Raw genomic sequence first — 8,622 nt, 5'->3', positions numbered from 1 at the left:
AGATGGCGTCTTTTTCAGGAAAGGCCTTGATTATTTCAGCAAGACAACATAAAACCACATTCTGCATGTATTACAGCAGCATCGCTCTGTATTAAAAGTGTCCAGGTGCTAAACTGACCGGCCTGCAGTCCAGACCTGTCACCACTGATAACATTTGGCGCATTATGAAATGAAAAATATGACAAAGGAGACTCTGAACTGATGAGCAGCTAAAATCCTATATCAAACAAGAACAGGAAAACATTTCACTTTCAAAACTACAGCAGTGTCTCCTCAGTTCACAAACACTTCTAGAGTGTTGTTAAAGAAGAGGAGATGAAACACAGTGGTAAACATGCTCAACTTTCTTTGGAACGTGTTGTTGGCATCAAATTCAAAAAGGGGATATATATTTTTTAAAAAACAAGAACATTTCTCAGTTTCTCAGTCAACAGGTTGCTTTCAACATTCTGATGCTGATCAAAACTGGTCTGAAAAATGTCTCTGCACAATGAGCTCCAGAACTTTCTGGTGTGTTTGCATTCTCAAATGCGAGGTGGATGTCGGGTGGGTTTGGAGATTTCAGCCCTCATTAGGTGGCCATTGCTTGTCCTGCCCGGTGTCTCTGAGCTGCATCTAATGTCACTTTGCATAACTGTAGAGGATGGAAACACGACTGGGCTTGCATTTTTCCTGCTGAAATTTCATAAATGCATATAACATTTGTCAAACTTTTGAACGGAAACCCGGAATAAAGAAGAGAGGCAAATCATGAGGTGGATGCAGAGGGAGAGTTTGCTGATTGAAAACCTTGGCTTCTGCTTTTCATGTTCAGGAGAAAGTGGAAGTAAAGCAGCACTGCCAAAGAAGAACGAAAGGCAAAAACATTATCAATTCAGTCTTGTCTTCTACTTTTCAGCAGCCACATTTTGCCTCTCCTCTTGAATTCCCTACTGAGAAAAAAGAGCAGAGTTTTGTCTTCCCACAACCAGGCACAGATGAAAGTCATCACTTTTTACTCACTGCCCTCCCCCACCCCCCTCTCCTAACCTCCCTCCAGTTAGCAGCCTGTACGTACGCCCAGCCCCCAACTCGGTTGGGAAACCATCTGGCCTAAAGCCCACTCCCTAACTCCCTATCCCTGCTTTTGCCCCGAAGAAGAAATCAGTTGCTGCAATCTGCACTGGACAACTTTAAAAGCCTGAAAAGCCAGAGACAAGTGGGTAATATGATTTCTGTGAAAGCCTGTTGGCTCTGTTCCGTCCACTGGACTGGACACTGTCTTTTCAGTAAGTTAAGTCAGAAAGCTAGAGATAATAATTAGAGTTGCATCTACATTCATGGCCAGCTATTACGAACTACTTCACTCCCTTTATTCAGTCTGTGTTTATAACTCATTATGTAAAGCTAACATAAGTTAGCTTAGCGTCTGCGTTAGCTGTGTCAATATGCTGGCCTTTCAGTAGAAGAGAACAGAGTTTAAAATATTAGTTGCTGATTATCTAGTAGTGCTGTTTGTCTGTGAGTAGTGTGTCCATTTGATTCCACACTGGGCTGCTGCTGCTGCTTCAGAGTCTTTCTATCCACATGGACGGAGGAGACAGAAGCTCACAGTGGCCGAGTGATGTTACAGGGGAGAACACTTCATACAGAACAGCTGGAGGCAGCAAAGCGTTCCAGCATTTGGAGGAAAAACACTGTGGAAACTGATGCTTCACACTGACATCCTGGAATGATAATAGTATGACTTACAGGAAAATGTAAGAGTTATTTAGAAAAAAAAAATATTTCATAAGTATAACAAATGCTTATTCTGCTTGTTGTGTTGTGCCCTGTATTGCTATGCTAATCACAGTCATATCAGCCATCTTTAGATGATTGTGTGCAGATCTTTTTTTCCTGAGTGCATGTTTTGTATAAAATAATGAAGTTTTGTACTTTGTGTGCAGATTCTTTAACGTGGACGAGATACTGAAATACTGAAGCAGTCTGCAGGCCTAGGTGCTTGGTTTTATACACCTGTGGCCATGGAAGTGATTAGAACACCTGAATCCAATGATTTGGATGGGTGAGTGAATACTTTTGGCAATACAGTGTATGAAAACAAATAATGTAAAGAGCCCTGTCATGTTTCTCTTACCTAAAGGAAAAAACACTGAGAGGTTTACTGTGGTGACTGAGGTTTGCTGTAGTAAAAATCCATCACATCCACGACAGTGTTCTAAACTTAATTGACTTGGAAAGTATTTAAAGGTAATCTTAAGGGAAAATTTGACTTAAGGTGTTTTATGCAGCTGGGCATAGTCTTATAATCAATGTTCTAGTTCCCATGTGTCAAACACAAGGGTTGCGGGCCAGATCAGGCCCCCCACAATCCTAACAGGCACGCAAAAGTATTTTAATTTTCTATTAATATTAGCCTGTTTCACAATGCACTGCACTACAGTCCCCAGCATGCACTGCAACGTAATGTGCACTCCAACTCTCCCACCCCAACAACAGTCTATGGGACAGCGGTTACACCTCAGCACCAGTTCACAAAACACCAGCTTTATTTAGATTACCTGACTGAAAATTGCAAGTTTCTACAAAGTAAACTTTGCTGATATACAGCAAAATACTTACACAAAACTTCACTTGGCCTGGTTTTAAACATGTTAAACAGCCATTAACACATAAGGTTAGCATTTGTAATAAATGAATCCAGACTGGTTGCAAAGCAGATTCAAATTCAAAACTCCCACCTCCAAGCTTTAGCTATCAGGTTTCTGTTTTGTTTTGATAGCTAGTTGAATTTAAAATGGAGCCCAAATTAGCATTTATCTTAATAAATTATTTTAAATTCAAACACATTTTGGGTGTATTTTAAGCAATTAATTGCTTTCTCATTTCTTTTTAGGCAAGCCTGTGTGGTTGGGGTCATCTGAGGGCGGGTAAGCCCACCCATGCCCCCCCCTTGGCGCCAGGCCTGTATCTGCCGTTAACAGATGGTCACAATTATCCCTCTCAATGGCTGGCAGAGTCCAAACTGTAAAGATCAATTTATTCCCAGATTTCTGCTTCTTTTTCAGTGTCTTCCCTTTTCCTACTCTAATCCTTTTTCATATTACTCAATAAGTGTATTTATTACTCAATAGGTTAAGTTTATTTAACTTTTCTATGGATGGAAAACAGCTCAGGATAAAGAAGCCTACCATTCAGTGGGATATGTGGAGTGGAGGACTGGGACTGCCAGTTTTTTTCATACTGACCTTCAAAATATTTTGGACTGGTGTGGAATGGAAAGCTTGTGTTAAGGGACATCCATCCAAGCTCTGTTCAGCACTCCTTTAGGTGTACTTCAAATCCAATCATCTTCTCAGCACTAAAAATATGGATTCAGCTTTTGCTCTTTGGACAAAAATGAGTATCACTTCATACATCTATTTACTTGTGACACATTCATCATCTGTCAGAAACTGTCCTCGAAACAGAATCTACCACAAGATACTTCCAAATTCATAGTTCTGTAAAACAGCACTGCTTCAACTTTCCACTAGTCCCCCTTAAGAACCTTGACACTTACATAATAGTATCATCTGGATGCTCCTCATGTCTCACCAAAGAAAAGACAGTGATAGAGCTTGTGATCGCTTTTCTGGATGTCCAGCTAGCAGAGAACATTCTAACAGCTTTGGTTGACATTACCTACAAGTTCTAATAATATTTAAAAAAAACCTTTTAATCTAATGTTCAAAGAATATTTTAACGATGTTTATTATTTCAAATAATGTTCCTCTACAGTGAAACATTTACTAAGATAGAAGGTTTTAACTGCAATATTCAGATGATGTTGTGAGTGATGCTGTCAGGGCTGCAGATTATGTTACATGACATGTTTTTAAAATATAAATAAAATATAAAATATAATGTAATCTGTGATACAAATACAATTAGATTTTTGCATAACTTACTGATAAAATAATTGTCTGTCACATTTACTTGATAAAAAGTAACAACATTTAAACCTTTAGAGAGGCAAAGACTGAAAGCTGGTGAGTTGTTTTTGTTCAGCATTGATAATTTGTTGTTATCTCTCTGCTGAACTGGTCAACCTACTATAATAAGAGCAAAATACAGCCAATTTACAGAAAATATAGAATATAGACCAGTTACGAAGTGTTAAACACAGTAACTCTAATGGTCGTCCAACACAGCACAGTTATAAAGATGCTAGAAATCACAGGCTTGTTAAAGTTATGTTGGTTGGAAGAGATACAGGTTTTTAATCTTTTATATTATAAGCTCTGATTTTTTTGTGCTTTGGCTGACTAGCGAGCCGGTTTTTCCTACAGGAGACTTTTTGCCACTTCAGAGTTCAAATGTTTAATAAAGACCTCAGATGAACCGTCATTATATTCCGAATCTATGAAGTGTCTAATATGACAAAAAACATGGAAGAAAATGAAAGTATGTTTGAATGAAGGTTTGTCTAGAAGAGTGAGATTCAGCCCACCCTCAATTTTGTCATGCCCACCCAAACAGCAGTCCTGGTGTGGCACAGCCAAATCTGTAGCACAGATTCCTCACCTGACTGTACATGATTTCAAAGCTAACAGATATACAGTGGAAGCAGGTCAGAATAGCCTGTTTTAGCTTGTAAGTAAAACAGAACTGCATTCATTTTGCAGGATAAACTCTGTAGTCATGACCGCTGCTCTTGTTATCGATCACGCTTAGTTTACCGATCAAGTCGGATATTTACCTGTAGGTTTTCCTTCAGTTCTCATCCATTCTGCGTTATTAAGTTCAGCAAGGTTTTGTAGTCACACTCTGGATTTGATCCACTGAGTTAACAAAACAAACAAATCCTTTGTGAGCTAACCAGACTTTCCTGACTTAGACTTGTGCTTTAAGTCAGGATTGTATGTGTTCTGTGCGCTTTGATGGGTTTAATGTGATCTTCTGAGTACTACATAACTCCTCCTGGGTCTTCGATTTAGAAAATGGGTACATTTTCACCTGCGATCTCTGACTTACAATTTCCTCACATACAGCTGTAGATCCCATGTAGGCTGTATTATAGTGATTTTTACAGATTTTTATTTTTCAATATCTAACAAGCCTTTTCTCTTTTCCAAAACTCTTCACACAGTTAGCACAACAACACTCTGTTTGGATCAAACCATTTTTCCTTGACTGCACATGATATGCATACAGTAATCAGTTTTCAAAATTCTTTAGTTCACTTCTCACTCAGTCTCGGTCTTTAGCAAAACTGCATTTCTGTATCTCAATCTGCAGATTCTCACATTCACTCCTACAAAACCTTTACACTTATACACTACAGACTGCGGAGCCCCAGAGAAGACAGGGGTAAAATAATTAATAAATAATTTGAGTGAACATTTTGCAATTCGAATGCATGTTCATGTTTCTTAATCTGTTCTCTCATTTTCTTTGAATCTTTGAATTTCTTTTTAATTGTGTACTTTTTTATTCCTGCACTAACAAACATAATAAATGTAGTGGATAAAGGATGTTTTATTTGTCCTGTGCAGAAGTAGCTAACAGCTCTCTGAGACAGAGAAGAAGACACAGAGCAGCTGCTCATCACTGTTTCTGCTGCAGTTTTGGCATCAAACAGTTACAGGAAGAAATGTTCGGCGTCAACATTTCAACACCTTTAAATTAAACACACACAGAAATTCTCATGTGGTTTGAGGTCAAATGCTGAGAGAGTTTAAAAGATTTTTTTGGACAAACCTAATGAGAACATCTCTGTACATTAGCACATCAATCTAGCTCATTAAACCCGTCAGAGAGTTTCAGAAAGCTGTTAGCTTCTTCTGTACAGAACAAATAAAACACTCTGTATCGACTACTTTATTTTGTTTGGACACAAATGAAAAATACATGCACACAATTAAAAAGCAAACATACGCACGATTCAATAAAAAAAACGAGAGAATAAATTGTTAATAATGGCCACAAGTAAAAGATAATGTACCCACAAATTAAAGAAATCATGACCATGGATAAAAGAAAGCGTTTTTTACTCAAGGAGAAGTGAAGAAGTACATGCTTTTAAATGTACTTAAAGTAAAAAAGTTAAAGTATTTCTTTAAAAATAATATCTAATTAAATTTTTTAAACAGGATTTTTTTTTTTTATTGAGAGTTAGAGGTTCACATCCATCACACTGAGCCTACTTAACAATTAAGACACAAACTGCAGGCATCACCCATAAAAATCCACTGATCTAGAGCCCCAAACACCTTAACATGTTTAATTTTCTTTACAAGAATTAAAGATGGACATTGTTGAAATCGCTATTAAGAAAAACAATGTAGCTTATTATTTCAGCTGTCAATACTGAACATCAGATTAAATAATTCCTTTAAGTAAGACCAGGACTGGAGTGGGATTTGTTTTCAGACCCAGAGTAACACACACACACACACAACATGCTAATGTCCTGCAATGTCATTACTTTATCATAGGCTGTTCTTGCAGTCGTCACTCTACATATTCCAACACTTCCACCCTGACACAAACAATAGCAGCCAATCAGAAAGCTGGATTCACACAAACAACCAACTCTGCAGCTCCTTCTCTATAAAGCACATGTACTCAACACAACTTCTGTCCAGAGAAGATGGCAAAACTAAGTTTAAATCAGACTTAAACCAAGATAAACAAACTTGTGCAAAAACAGCACAGCAATCTGAAACACCTAAACCTAATCATTGTAGGCTAAAGCGTACTGCCATGGAGGGCATGAAACATGTTCATTGGTCTATTTATGTCTTATCTCTAATGACTCAATGCATTGAAATTACGTCTGAAATAACTAATGATCAATTAAGGTGGAACAGGAAATGAAGCAGCTTCAGATGTATCTAGTCTCTGTCCGGTACGAGTCTCACTTACAGTCAGTGAACCAGGGCTGTATCACTGAGATGGAGCTGCTGGTTTAACCGCTAAATTACTACATATATATGCCTGGATGACATTCACAGTTTGAGCGTTCTTGTGCTGTGAGATTATTCTTTAGCTTTGTCAGACTTATTGACCATATTAAGCACTGATTTGATGCCAGTACTTTTTGTGGATTCTTCTGTTCAACTGTTTATTTGTCTTCTTTTCCTGCATGCTCGCTGATGGGGTCTTTAAGTTGTGAAAGTAGCCAATCACAGCCCCCTCATTTCAGCTCCTGTTGGATGCTAATTTGCACTTCATTGGGTGCCTGAATACAATTTCCTCATTAAAAAATGTATAAATAAGTAAATAAAGACATAAAATAAATAAATAGACTGAAAACTAAAGTAAGAAACCTATTTTGAAAATGTATCTTGTAAACGTTCTGATTTTTCTTTTGAAATGTTGTGTGTAAAAGTAAAAAGTATTACGTGACAGAAACAGACAAATAAAGTACAGATACCTAAAAAATTACACAAGAACAGTAATGAAGTACTTGAACTTTGTTACTTATCACCTCTGTATGCAACATAATAACATATGCACAAATCAAAAAAATGACCTCAGAGCCCAGAGGGTTAAAGATGCTCTGTGAGTTTTAGTAACGCACACTAAGGACTCGGAGTCGTGTTCTAAGAACATAAACTCTTTTTATGAAGAAAATGCTGAGCGAGATCTTTCTGGCACTGGTTCAATTCTAGATTTATTTTTTATCAGCTCCAGTGTTGGTTGAATGGGTGATTTTTAGTATTATAAACATAATTTTCAATATACAAATGCAATACTAATACAAACGCAATGTAAAATATGATACGTAAAATGATGATTTAAAAATGCAGGATATATTTAGGCAGTTATTCTTATTCTTACTTTCAAATCAATTCAGGTACTGAGGAATAAGCTGCTCATTTCCTCACTGTAAGCTTGTGTAAATGTGGATTTACTTCCTAGCTTTGTACCATCTGGTCTGAGTGGAAGAGCCAAAAGCCTCAGTATGGAAATCATGACAGCGTGGTGTGTTTATACGAACCTGTGTGATGAACTGGTGTGATGAACACAAATAATCACAGATTTTAATACAAATTAACATTTAATATTATTAACACTGATTTTAAGTGTTCTTGGAGTTCATAGATTATTTCTACCAAGCAAAATTATTATTGTTTTCCTTTTTGTGACTATATTCTTAGTTAAGGTTCATATTGCAGTAGCTGGTAAAAGAGGTTTTTGTTCCTTACAGGGAGGAAATTAAACATTATAATCAGTTCAGTTGCAAAATACCACCAAAACAAACTACACAGAGTTTTTAAACCACAGAACACCAAGAACCCAGAACAGAACCCAGCTGGAAAACATCTACTTTGACCACTCATTTGTTTTTTCTCTGCCACTGAAAACTGAGCTGAAACTTTAAAACTTTCCTGGTTTGTCTTAAGTTGCAGCCAGGACCAGCACAAGATTAAAGCTTGTCTGTAATAATCTTTAATAAAAGAATCTTTGCCTTTTTCTGCCGATCCTGGCGTTTGAGGTTTTTTATTTTTTTATTTTGGAGCTGTCTGTTTCTGATATGTTCTCAACACCAATCTGGGTGATTGCTTATTGTGCACACAGTGAGCATCTACAAAGGAGTACCAAATGACAGGACCTGGATAAATAAGAGGAGAAACACAGGAGTTGCAGGTG

At 37.3% G+C, this 8,622-nt stretch overlaps 1 long non-coding RNA gene across 2 annotated transcripts; it reads left to right on the top strand.

The window, feature by feature from the left end:
• The first annotated feature begins 594 nt into the window (after positions 1-594).
• On the top strand, positions 595-2,042 carry LOC118804100. 2 transcript variants are annotated; one of them, XR_005006961.1, is made up of 3 exons: positions 595-1,268; positions 1,552-1,739; positions 1,929-2,042. It is a non-coding gene; the product is annotated as an uncharacterized LOC118804100 (long non-coding RNA). The 2 variants fall into 2 exon arrangements; XR_005006962.1 differs by having other exon boundaries at positions 1,132-1,198.
• The last annotated feature ends 6,580 nt before the right edge of the window (positions 2,043-8,622 follow it).

The sequence above is a fragment of the Colossoma macropomum genome, unplaced genomic scaffold (assembly GCF_904425465.1).
Source record: "Colossoma macropomum unplaced genomic scaffold, Colossoma_macropomum, whole genome shotgun sequence".
NCBI classification, from domain to species: Eukaryota; Metazoa; Chordata; class Actinopteri; order Characiformes; family Serrasalmidae; genus Colossoma; species Colossoma macropomum.
Note: the sequence above shows the minus strand (reverse complement) of the source record. Positions and strands in the feature narration are given on the sequence as shown.